Genomic DNA, 13,705 nt, shown 5'->3' on the forward strand with positions numbered 1-13,705 from the left:
TTTTTTTTTTTTTTTTTAAGAGTCGCATAAAGTCTTTTTCGCGGGCACAGATCTTCCCTTGAATGCAGTATCTCTGTGGTGAGGAGTTCCTTCTTACCCTCCTCGCCATACTTTATATAGTGACAAAAGCCATGATATTGCTCTATTTTTCCCCTTTAGGTATCAATCTGGTTGCATGCAGTGTATTAATTACTTTTGAACAAAATTAGGAGAATAATGATTTATCTCTGTAAGACAGCACTGGCTTTTCTACAGTGAACTCTGTATTTGAGTAGGCTGTGAAATAAACCCTCAATATATTGCATAAATATTTCAGAGGCCTTCACTGATCTTAGGAACTGCTCTACCTGACATGCTAATAAAGACAAATTTTACTTTCAGTACCTTACAGAACGACAGGAGGCATGCTTGTGATCCTTTGGAAAACCGGCATGCAACAAATGCAAATAATTCACCAGGACTAAAATATTCACTAAGTAATACTGTAGAGCATAGTTATATTTCTTGATAAAAGTTGTTTTAAAATTGCAAATTAATGTTATAAATTACTTCTAGTTGATAAAAATACATATATTTACGTGCCTGATGATGGAAATCTTTGGATCCTAAAATCTACTTTGTATTGAAGCTGGCATCTCAATTCTAGCTTCAGTTCCAGCTGTAGGGCCTAAGCCTTTGAAGCACTCACAGCTGGGGTTGAAGCTCCTCTCTGTAGACAAAGAAACCTGCGGTCTTAAAACACAGGCTTTAAAGTTGCTACTAGCTTAGTTGGAACTTGACTTAAAGACTTGCTTCTCATTGTAGAGAACTATCTCTGTGTCTACTTCAAAGGCAGGTGATACCAGACTCAGGAATATTTGAAAACCTATTCTCATAAATTTATTCTCAAAGGTAAGTCAACAGCTTTAAAACACAGGCTTAAAATCTGTTTATAGACAGGTGACAGTTAGATGTAAAGACCTGAGCTTAAATTTGAGCCTCTTTCTCATGCAAAATGTCATTTAATCAGTTTAAACCTTTCTAAGTGTATGTATCATCCTCTTATTTGAATACCTCTGGCTGCTGCTGGGCAGGAGTTTTTTCAGTGCAAGCAGCAAGTAGCTCTCTGGGTGCAGGCTCTTTGGCTTAAAACAGCAGGGCTTTTTCTGTCCAGCTGCCTCTACCTGTGAGCACTTCAAAAAAGAAACCACAGCAGGGCCCGGAGCTGAAACTGAAAGGGGTTTCATCTGACAAGGGCGATTTTAGGACTAAAGCCTTGGGGGCAACTGCTTTGCTTAAAAAAATACAGTTTTAAAGTGATATATGCAATTGCTGTTATAAGAACTTGAAGAGCATAATGCTAGTGAATGTTCTTTTGCCTGTTTCACTCTGGTCAGCTTTATGAGAAAATGAAATAGGAAATGGAAAGGGGATGACTCTACTGTTCCAGAAATGCATCTTAACTCCATTTCTTTACTGCACCCATAAACGGACAATATGTGGACATAGATGCTGCAAAGATTGACTGCTCTCTTTGGTGTTCTTTTATGCTGTGTGAAACCAGATATTGCTTCCTTTTCAGTATTAGTTTAAAAATATCAATAAAATTGGGTTATGCTTTTGCTCTTTGAAGTAGAGGACTGACAGGGGCAAGGCTTTTAGAGATTTAGGAATGTCTTTCCTTGAGGATGAAAAAGTGAACTTTATTAATAGAGTTTTAGTTTAACAGGTTTAAAGGTATTTAGGCATCTATTTCTATTGAGTTCTACACTAGAATAAATGTCTTTGTTTTGTAATAAAAAAAAATACGCATATCACTTTTTTTTCTATAATAGTAGTAGTAGTAGTAGTAGTAGTTTTTATTGACTATAACTCTGATGTTATAAGTGTGAAGTGACCTTACATATGTGAGCTTTCTCCAAAAAAAAATACTGGTCACATTCACAGGAACGTGATTTATTGCCAGGAGGTTCAGGGATAGAAGTAATATGATCAGTGATTGCTGAATTTCTGCATTTATAAAATCCTAGCATCTGTGTATGTTATAGTCCACATTCATACATTATCATATTTTTTTTTAATCTCCTTCAAAATTAAAGACTTACGTAGTATGGGAGCTGCCACTCAAACTCAAAAATGTAGCTAAGCTACAATAGAGAGCTGACTATCTATATACTTGAATATTTATATATAAGCCTTCAAAAACTATGTATATGCAAATATATCTGATAGTTCTGACAATAACTCAGCAGTTGTTCTTAATTCTGAGGTCAGATTTACCTTGTCTTGTTCCTAAGTCCAGTGTCCTGAGAAAGTCTAACTTTCTATAACCTGTGTTTTCTGATAGCTTAGAAAAAAAATGTTTATGCAATCTTTTAGTTAGGTAGGCATTGAGAGTGCAAATTTCTCCCTTCCTTTAGCTGAACAAAATACAAGTATAGAGCAGAACAAGATGAAACTGCAAGTGTGGCATAGGAATCACTTTTCAGACAAAAGGAACTGATACTGGCCATTATACAGCAATTTCTCATGGACCGTAAAAAGTTGTCAGAAATTCAGAAGTATCTGCCAGAACACATATTTTTGCTAGATTATTATCTTAACACTTTTACACATCCACAAGTCCATCCTCCCCCACCTGCATAAACCTTAAATGTGTATTTCTAATTTTGTTACAGCAGTGGCTTTTGCCCAGGTGGATCTAATGAAGCTAATTATTAATGGAGAGCTACAAACCTTGCTTGCTCATCTGGATGAACACTCAGGTGGTTAGTTTTATTGAGCAGTGAGCTGCTGCAATTACATTACTATTGGTATTACGCTTTAAGCTTAGTTTAAGCTATTTTTTACACAATCTGGTAGCTGTAGGATCTATTTCTACAATAACTTTTTCTTGGTGTCTGGAGTGCCTAAAACCAACAATCACAAATTCCAAACCCAAGTTTGCAATTTAATATTTTCTTATAAAAATCAACCATTTAAAACAGTAAGTATATGATAGCATAAAAGCTACTGATGGTGAAGTTCAGAGGGCTTTTGAGCTGCCGCTCGTACTCAGACCAGTTTAATGAAGAACAGACTGAGCTCCTTTATTGCAAAGATGTTTTTCAGAGATTCTCACAATTTCTACTGTGGAGGTGAGCGGAGACTCTAGTTCTCCCTGTTCTTTGTGCAAATGGCATGAGGTGATCCAGACTGGTGCAACTGAGCTTAGATAAAGGATTGTCAGAGCCCAAACCGAACATTTTTTGCTGAAAATGAAGCCTTTCGAGATAGGGCTTCAGTCATAGCCTCTGTAACATACTTCCACCAGAGGGTTTTGCAAGCTTGTAACTAAGACATTACATGACTCTGTTCCCTGTGAATTTCAGTTCTGCTCTGAAGCCAACAGACATAACAACAGGAACAAAAACAAGTGGTTTCTCCTTGGAAAAAAAAAAGAACTGATTAGGGGATGTTCCCTATGGGTTCAAAATTAGAACTTTGAGCAAAATTACTGATGTACCACTACCACTGCCCCCTGAACAACCCCGCAAAGGTCACAGGATGGATTCCTTCATCCAAACACACACATACAGACCTCACTGGCAATACCAAGTATGCTAAAGCATGCATAGATATGCAACAATTTGTGCTACCTATGTAAGGTTCGTCCATTCATCCATTACAACACATGAAAGTTTTTCCAGCTGTTAAATAATCATTTTCAGGTTAGTAGTCAGAGAAGCTCTTAAAGCAACAAAAGTCCTTTGTGGTGGCTCCTGTAGGTGGGAGCACGGGAGGAAACACGAAAAAACTCTTGCAAGGAGAGGAGTGCAGTGAAGTAGAGCAAGAGAAAAATAAATGAGGAGGGAGCTTAAGCTATGAGAAGACTCAGATTCATACTTAATCATGCTGATCGCCCTGATTATTTTCTGGGAGTTCTTTATTACAAGACTTACTCTCAAGAGTCTAAGACATACATTAAAATAAAAAAAATAGGCTTCTGCCACTGTATTGCTCTGTTCCTTATGACTGAATTGGTCTCCAACAGATAATCTCAACAAATTTCAATACTGAATACTTCCTTTATATATGTGCTGTTGAATACTGATATAGCACATAGCACTTCCAGGCAGTCAATATGCTGTTAGTTGAGCAGTAGAGCAGAGAAGAGAGTGATAAAAGCAGTGATCTAAAAAAAAATATCCTGAAATACTGTGCTGGAAAGACCAAGGAGGTTTATACACTGAAGGCCTTAGGTAAGAGTAGTGGAATTAAGGGCACCCTTTAGAAATCTTCCTAGATGTGTTATTTTAGAACAAGTAGGTGAAGCAGGAGCCGACAGTTTCAGACAGGACAAAGGCAGTAACAGATTATAGAAGACATGGAAAGACTACGAGAGTATCACATAAACTTTAGCACAAGTGAAACATGTTCTAAACAATCATCATATACATATGTACATCATAAACATCAATCATCATATACAATAACAGCTTACAGAATTCCGGAGGTTGGCAAATACCCAAGTATACAGTACTTACTCTCTGCTCATGATTTCTGAAATCAAGGAAGTGCAAAATCTTCAAGTAAGTCTGTGAAAAGAAAGTAAATATATTAATTATTTAGGGTCTTAAAAATCTAGATGCATCTATTTGTAGATTGAGGACTCAATTTATTTATGTTTATTTATTTATTTATTTATGTTTATAAGCAAGGGTTCCTTTTCAAATCAGAAGAATTACCTGGAGCAGACATATTGCTAGCTTGGTAATATTGCTTTTTGCTAAACCAGGAAAAACCTTAATTTCAGATACCATCTATTTTTAAGGCAGGAAAATTTGACACTTTTGACACTAATAGTCTGTACCAAGACATAATGATTATTATGCCCAGCACTAGAAAGTGTGTAGCTCCGTCATTTTCAAAAATAGCCTTAATGAAATCTCCATTTGTATATAATAAGTTTTCATTTATGTACGTGCTGTTCTGCCGTCACCAGCTGTGACCTCAGTGATGGGATTTGCATGTATAGATCTGTATTTATGTGAGAATTTGCGAACTGAGATGAAAGCCTTATAAACTGAGCATGCAGTATGAAGACAATCTATCAAAATTATATCTAGAGCTAATGAGTCTGTGAAATAACTTGTCAAAAAATGGACATTTAAAATATATAGACATACATACGTGTATGTTTTTAAAAAACAGGGCTTTTAGATTTTCTTGGAGAATTCACAAATTCTAAAAGCTGCTTCAGAGTTGTCAGTCACTGTGTTGTTTTATCTCTTATGCTATTTTCCATTTTCAACAACTGACCTGTTTTTTTTTTTCTTACCAGAAGCCTTAATATCCACTAATTTGAACATAAAAAAGTAGAATTCCAACTTTTATATGAACTTTATCACTGTTCATTGCCATTACTTTCTCAGGTAGTTGATACCTACTGAAGTTAGGTGATGGTCTTTACTGGAGACATGAGTGCTCTTTGAAACAAAATTCTAGGAAAAAATAAAGTTAGTCAAATTACCAGACATCTCTGATATTGATTAAAATATATAAAAACAGGCTTTTGTAATAATTTAGAGTAGAAAACTTGACTCAAATTCAAAATTTGTACATCTGCATCACAAATGCCTGTCCTAAGAACAGGAACATCTTAGTATTAAAAAAAATCAGCAAAACTAACTCTCCTTTAAGCTAGACTTGAATTGGGTGCTTTTGTTCAACTTAAAAACGAACAAAGGAAAAGAAAATATCAAGCTGCCAGCAGCAAAAAGCATAATTAGTTATAACTAGAAAATGAGGAAGAATTATGCTATTGCAGGCTTTTATGTGCTGTCAGAAAAAATAGCTATAGTCAACATCTGAAAAATGGCTAAAAAGCCAGCTAAGCTTGCCACATTTGCCAAGAACAATGAGAATTGGTCAAAAGCTTTCAAATATTGCTGCTTGGATTAAATTTCATGTTAAAAGGCAGAGTGAGAAAATATGTGAGGACATCTCCCTTGGCTTTTATTTTAGCTCTTCATTGCACAAAATACAGCAGATTTTTCATGACTTTTACCTTCAGATGAAGGGAACATAACCACAAAAGATTCCAGGCCTCTTCATGAAATTTCGTGTGTTATTTATTGAAATAGGGTAGAATGGAGCAAACTGTGTAAACCTGCAGCATCCTTAGGATGATCCGGTATTTTAAAATGCTAAATAGAGATGTTCCATTTTAGGAATGAGTAGAATCATTGTCCATTTATATGCCAATTAGTGCTAGAATTTTCATGCCATTCTTACTTGAAAAAGAAAACTAAAGGTTCTGCAGGATTTTTAAAGCTGGTCCTTCTCCCCATCCACAAATTAAACCTGCAAATGACTTTGGTGCAGAACACTTGCACCAAAGTTTGAAGAAGGCCTGAAGAATTTGGCTTTCAGTTCTGCAAATAATTACTGTTGCTGTTTACGTCGATTCCTATAAACAGCAAAATGTCTACCAAAAGATGGATTTTCAATCAGATATCACTGTGCTACACCAGTTAGACCTCATAATGGTTATCCTTGCTCATTTGGCCATATTTATCCTCACAATAAAGTTTAATGGAAATGGAAGAAATTTGAATATAAAACCATACACCTGATTCAAACAATCAGCTCTAGGGCTATAGTGAAGGAACAGAAAATGTTAAGTAGCTGTTTATTCACTGTCCTGCTGCTCTGTCTCCTTTTGAAAGCTCTGTAATACTAAACCAATGTGAATACTGAGCACAATAAGGAACAATGTTAGAAACTGAAACAGTAATTTTATCAGAAAGTGTAAAGCACTGTCAAATAGTATTGCCAAGATTATTTTCACATTGCTTCTTCACAGCAACAGAAAACAGTCACGTATAGGAGGGAGAAGTACTTATCTGTCTGATTTAAATGAAGACAATCTGTTTTTACTAATTTGTTTCAGTCAATAATTCTGGCGATAATTTTTTCAGTTTATTTTAGGACATTAGCTTGACTCTTTGTCTTGCCAGAAACATAACCAGAATTTTCATGTTAACAAAATCTCAATATATCAAATAGGAGATATCAAAATTCTCTGTAAATATATTTACTTAGGAGACTATTTGAATTGGTTTATTAAGTTTAATTACATAATAAAATTCTGTTTATTCTGTTTACCTCTACATAAAAATATAAATTAGCAATGTAAAAAACACATATACAAAAATGAATCAAGAAAGGTCTATTTGCTTGGCAGTGGCTATATTGATTTGGTTAATGGAGAAGGGAATAAAAATAGTCTGAAAAGCTGTATGCCATGAGGTCATCAGGTGTGGTTGGCTTTTTCTTTAGCATATATCCCATGCAATCCTAAATATTTTAAGTCATACAAGGAATCTGTTAGAGCAAAAAAGACTGTGAAACACAAGCCAATCCCTTGGTTAAAAGCCTTTTGAAAGCAGAAGAAGATAGGAAGAAACAAGGGCAACTCACAGCTCCTTTCCTTTAAGGTGTGTGGGTTCTGAGCTACCACAACGCTGAGATGGTTTCCCCTGCGCAGCAATTTCTGAGCATTATTCTCAATGCCTCACTTGGCTGACTGGAGGTCCGCGATGCACATAAATAGAAACACTGCAAGTGAAGAAGTTTCTGCTGCTTTTTGATGAGTTTCCTGCGGATGGCTACCACATGCTCAGGCACCAATCAGCACTTTGAAAGTTGACCGGTGAGTACCCATTATTTCTATTCTGCCTCAAAAAATCTGCCTCAGGGAGATAAGACAGAGCACATATTCTCCTCCTCTTGTCTACCTTAAGTTGCATACAACATTTCTATCAGTGTGTTAGTAGCTGTTTTGAATCTTTGCTTGAGGAAAACACATTTTTTTTTTGATAAGCTGCTGCTTAATTTTAACAGGGAAGAATAATTATTCCTCCTGATTTTAAATTTTCTCATCTTCTCAAGCTATTTGAGGATCTCTTAAATTATTTTAAGATATCTTTAACTATTTATGCTATCTATTTCTCTAAAGAAATAAATATTCAAATAGCAATGTGATTAACCTTACTCTGCAGTTTTGGAGAATTTCAGTAGATTTTTCTACCTATGTATAAGCTTGCTGGGTGGCCCATGAAGAATATTTTTCCTTACTGTTTAAAACATTTTAAGACTTTTATGTATTTAAAAGAATGTATGTTATTTCTAAAAGACATATGTCGGTATATATATTGGTAAATTTATTTTTTCCATTAAAAACAAAATTTTGTAAAAATAAACAGTGAAGGAAAGCTGCACATTAGGTAAAAGTCTGCCCATGCCCTGAGGACTGCTGTGCAGTATCAGAGTAAAAGGGCATTTGAGGCAGAAGAAGGTGGCAGAAATGAACACCTTCTTCTGGAGCACAAGAAGTTCCGTCTCCAGGTGAGGAGGAAGTTCTTTACTGTTAGGGTGACAGAGCAGTGGAACAGGCTGCCCAGGGAGGTTGTGGAGTCTCCTTCTCTGGAGGTCTTCAAAACCCACCTGGATGCCACCCTGTGCCACATGCTGTAGGTATGCCTGCTTGAGCAGGAAGGTTGGACTAGATGATCTCTAGAGGTCCCTTCCAACCTTAAATATTCTGTGATTCTGTGATTCTGTGAATGAACATTCACGGGACATTCACACTGCAGTCCCACGGAAACAGTGTGACGGAATTTCCAAAACAACTTCTGATGTTGTAGGCTGCTACAGCAGCTCTGTTGCAGTTTTGTTGCATTCAAAAGATGGGTATTTTAGTTGAAAATCTTCAGGTAAGGAATGAGTTAAATATGGGATAGCTTATTCCAGTTCTCAGTTCTGCATGCAATCCACAAAGTAATAGGTATTTTGCCTGTATTTGGAGAGCAAGTTAGGTTTTGATTTGAGATTTTTAATGTAAAAAATGGAAGCAGTAGCATTTCCAGTACTGTGTGTCTAAATAAAATATTTTTAATTAGAATGTAGCACATACTGTTATGGCAGATAGAAAATTTATAATCAAACCTCCAAAATTAGAGCCCTGATTTAACATAAACTGGATGAGCCATTATCTGTATCTATTATAGATAGGAGCCACTATCTATTATCTATCTATAGGAGCCATTATCTTTGTCATTTCAGAAAAGAAGTACAAGAAGTACTGTAAAGTAAACTAAAAATTCAGTTTTTATCATTCTTTTCTTAGCCTGCTCTGTACAGTTCTAGTTATCTACACAGGGAGATTGATGAGAGGGATTCTTAGGAAGAGATTTAACAGTGAACACAGTGTCACTAGTTTCTCTGTCCCATTTAATTCTGTTCATTGCAGGATACATTTTCCTGCACATATTGCAGGAGTACCTTCCCAGCTATTTCATCCTCTCTTCTCCTTGCTTTCTGTAGAGACCAGTGTTTCTCCTAGCTGAGGCAATGCTAACATGACTTTGTTTCGTTGTTTTACAGAACAGCAAACTCTGGAGCTGGCAGCAGTTTCTGGTGGGATTCTCTCTTTTCTGCTCTGCTTATGATCGGGGGGCTTTTGCCCAGAATGATTTGTTTTTTTCACTGATAAAAATAAATTTAGTTGACCCAAACCTACTTGCAACTTTAGTTTCTGATGGGATCTAGGAGTAATTCAGGAGAAGAAAAAGTGAGGAAATAACAGAGATTTTGAAACAGTTTAGGTATTTCTGTAGTCACCACTCAGACATTTCAGACATTTAGAAAATTTATACAGCTACAATTTACAAAAGTCCTGTTTGATTTCAATGGTGCAAGCTTTTTCTAATGTATTTGCAGACTGTACAAAAGTCTTTGGGACAAACGTTTCTATTGTATCCTGAAGAGCAAGGTACACTGAACAGTTGTTGCACTGTGAGGATTGATATTAACCTCAAAATTTCTTTGTGCAACCATCATCCCTGAGCAACAGACGTAGAAACACTAATCTCCTATTTCCATCAGATGATGAAAGATTTCAGTTCCTCAGAAAACTACTTAGCACCTTGAAGTGGTTAGCTGTAAAAAAAAATCCCTCAAAGTTTGTTTTCTTTAGAAAAGGTTCCTTTAGCATTATAAATGAGAGCAGTATTACTTTGTCTTTAGCAAACTGTACATTACTGCCTTACCATCCAAACTGTTCACTGACAGAAAATGACTCATTTACAGGGAGGGACTCGATGCCACTTCAGGTGTCTACAGGAGCAGGGCAGATGCCACCAGTGTGGTTCACCTTGGGCCAGCCTCTGGCTGCAAGGCTGCCTTGGGAGGCAGGCTGCACATTGCATTTGGGACAAGCTTAACGTACACAGACATACACAGATACAGGACATCCTACACCTGAAACTCCTGGGTGCTGGAGGGTGCTCTTCTTTCCCCTGTAAAGTTCCTCTTGGAAGCCTACCTTACAGAAGAGCTGAATCCCTATAGAGATGACCTTTAATGAACAATATAGATACAGGACGTTATTCTCTGCAAGGGAGAGGGAAGAATAGATTGCTCATTGCAATTTCTGTTTTGGGAGATGCCTGTTAAGTTTGAATCCTGAGGAGGTTCTAATTATGGCCTTCAGTTTTTGGATAAAGAACTAAAACTCCTGCATTCAAGTGTCAATTTTGCTTCCTCTTTCATTTCTACACCTTTGCTTTTCCTTTTCAGACAATTCTTTTGTTTGTCAAACCAGCATTGCTAAGTTCCTCACATTTCAAAATATAACAGGTAGCCATCAACACAGAATGAAATGCCAAAATCACCAAACTCGCTTTCTAACAACATAATTATTTTGAAGTGTAACTGTTGAAGAAAAATACATATTATGCTAATATTAATAAGGCTAGGATATCTCTAGTGTATATAGGTTGGGAAATTCTGTATAGCGTGTGCCTCTGGATTTTTTTTTTGACTTGAGACCATTTCTATTTTAAAAGAGATTTCATTACTTACCCATAAGCAAATTCACAAAGTTTGCAGTAATGTATCAACTGTATCAGTATAAATGAGGTCAGACCACAGGTTTTCACTCTAGAAATATTCTTCCTTGGATGCTAATTTAAAAGATTATAATTCCAAGGAGTCTTTGATGCTTAATTACTGGTGAGAATACAGTGCATTATACTGTAGTTTTATACAGTGGTTAGGGAAATCCTGTCAATAAAGCCTGAAAAATAATGGGTTTAGCTTTGGTGGATTGAATGTAGAATGAAAATAGACGTGGAAAAACTTGCATCAGTTCAGGTTTTAAAAAAACCAAAATGACTTTGCTGGTAAAGTGAAAAAGCTGATGTACAACTGCGTGGTCTGTTTTATGTTTCAGTTAATATCTCCATTTAACCCATGTCATTTGTGCAGCCCAGCTCAAATGAATTAAGAAACTGTGTGGTCAATGGGGACTGACTTCTTAGTTCTTTCCTTTGTCAGTAAAGTGAGCCTGGAGAGAATGTTAATGTCTGGAAGGTGGGGCAGTATGGAGCTCTTTGTACTTATGTCCCTAAATGTTGAAAAAGTTCACTTTGTTAAATTGTCAAAATATATTTTGCCATTTGGGGATCAGGACCACGCACCACAATTTCATCAAATATATGGAAAATATATGGAAAAAAATGTTCTCTTCATTATTATTACATAGTTTGTTCCAGTTTGGCCAGAAACATACTGTTTGCATATAACAAAAATGTCTGTCTGGGAAATACAAAAACTTACTGAAAAAAGGTATAGGTTTTGACTGGTAACTTAACAAGATTTCATCACTATTAAGCTGCTTATTCATCTATGAGATTCTTTTTTCCTTTTTTTTTCCTTTTTTAAAGAGAGACTGTAATCCTCACAGTGTGCTGCCAGAAAGCTTGACTTATCAGATGAAAGCTTCGTTTACACTGATTAAGGAATAAAAACATATCAGGCCTGACTGAACAATGAAAATAGTCTCCACTGATATTTTATTCTAATTCAGCAAGCTCTAGAAAGTATGTTATTAAAATAACCATGTTTATATTCAGGAGTCAAGAATAATGGAATACACTTGTTAACATAGCTACTAATGATTTGTTCTTAGTCCTTTTCAACTTACATGGTCATTTGAAGTCAATGTGCAGTATTAAATAACACAGCTGTCAAATTCCGGCCTGGGTTCAGCAACCCTTGGGTTAGTGAAATCAATTCCTTTAAGGAAACTTTGGATTAATCTGTATAAATTTTAACCAAGGTCTCTCTAACTCACATTTCTTAGTCTGGAATTACCATCTTTTCCCAGACAAATTACTGAAGCCAACTGTAGTTGACTTAATTGTAGTATTTAGGCAATGGAATAACTTGTTTGAGTTGGGGAAAAGAAGTCCATTGATGAGCTACCAGTGAATTCAGAGTTATCTCTGCACGTACGGTAAGTCGGTAGTAACCTGAGGATGCATTCTGTCCCCTTGCTCCTTGGTGCGAATATGTGACTGCGAAAAGGATCAGTGAAGCATTACTGATTGCTTTGCCTTTAAAACACTTAAGAAAACTACTTTTTTCTGTGTCTTCCAATTCAGCTGATTGGACAAGAATCTCATATTCAGAGTCTCATGTCTAATTGGGGCATGAAGGAGCAATTGAGCAATTAGGGCAATGGCTTTTTCTGTTATCTGTTGCTCATCTACATTTTAGTGTCACTATCAGTTTCCCGCTGCTAAAGTAAAATGTTTGTTGTATCCTGTCTTTGCAATTTTTCTTAAATGAAGCCAACCTAGTCTTCAAATCCTAAAGATGAGAAGGTTTTTTTTGTTTCTTTTTTTTCTTCTTTTTTTAATACTAGCTCTGAAATAAGAGGTTACTCTTTCCATGGAGGTTTACTAATAACTAAAAAAAAGAAAAGGAAAAGAAAGAAGAGTTTTTTTTCAGGTGTGTTTTAGCTTATCTGGCCCTTGTATATCTCAGTATCAAACACTGAAGATATAGCTGTAATGTTTGAAAGGCAGTGCCCAGGCTGCTGTTAAATGCAAAGCTCAGCAGAAGGCACAAGTTTGGAGCCAGATTCATACTGCTGGAAGCAAAATGCTTTCCATCAGGTGATCGTCCTTCCTTTGCATTGTGAAAGGCAATGACTGGCAAAGTGGTCTTCATTCAGTGTGAGAATTGTGTACCTCTCAATGGGCTTTTGTACCTATTCCAAATTTAACCATTCATTAGATTCAGGTAAAAAAAAATCCATTAATGTTGAGAATCCACCCCAACGTGACAAAAAACTAGTTTTTCAGAGTGGTTACCCTTCTATAACATGCTATCCAAAATACAGTGAATTATGACTTTAATTAATGAAAGTAGCAACTTCCATAAACTAAACTAAATATAACACTAACCTCTTCCTCCTTTTCTTTTACAGAAAAAAAAATACTAAATGTTTCATTTGAAACCTCTCCTCTTTAAGGACATATCAGAGAAAAGACTGATAAACTCCCCCTGGTGTTATAAAGGACTAACTTGTGATTCTACAACTCTTTTACAGATCCCCATGACAAAGGTGTTGGTAGAAGGTATTAGGGATCTCTTAATCTGAAATCCTTGGATTCCAGATTTCCAGATTCTCAGTGAAGTACCTAAGAGCCCTCAACTTGTACATGGGTAAATTATCTGTAGGCAAACACTATTTTCTGCAAACATTGGGTGCACTTTGCCCTGAGAGGTTTTCAGAATTTGGCACTCTCATAGCTCTGGGGATCCAGGTCTCCAAGATCCTCCCCGATGTGACTCCAGGGGCCACAGTCTTGGGCAGCACCACTTAAATGGT

At 36.3% G+C, this 13,705-nt stretch overlaps 1 long non-coding RNA gene across 1 annotated transcript; it reads left to right on the forward strand.

Moving 5' to 3' along the window:
• Positions 1 to 799: 799 nt before the first annotated feature.
• LOC112943111 lies at positions 800 to 9,522 on the forward strand. Its single transcript, XR_003248528.1, has 3 exons — positions 800 to 891; positions 7,461 to 7,675; positions 9,409 to 9,522. It is a non-coding gene; the product is annotated as an uncharacterized LOC112943111 (long non-coding RNA).
• The last annotated feature ends 4,183 nt before the right edge of the window (positions 9,523 to 13,705 follow it).

This window comes from Nothoprocta perdicaria, unplaced genomic scaffold, assembly GCF_003342845.1.
Source record: "Nothoprocta perdicaria isolate Ctin4 unplaced genomic scaffold, notPer1 scaffold_14, whole genome shotgun sequence".
NCBI lineage: Eukaryota > Metazoa > Chordata > Aves > Tinamiformes > Tinamidae > Nothoprocta > Nothoprocta perdicaria.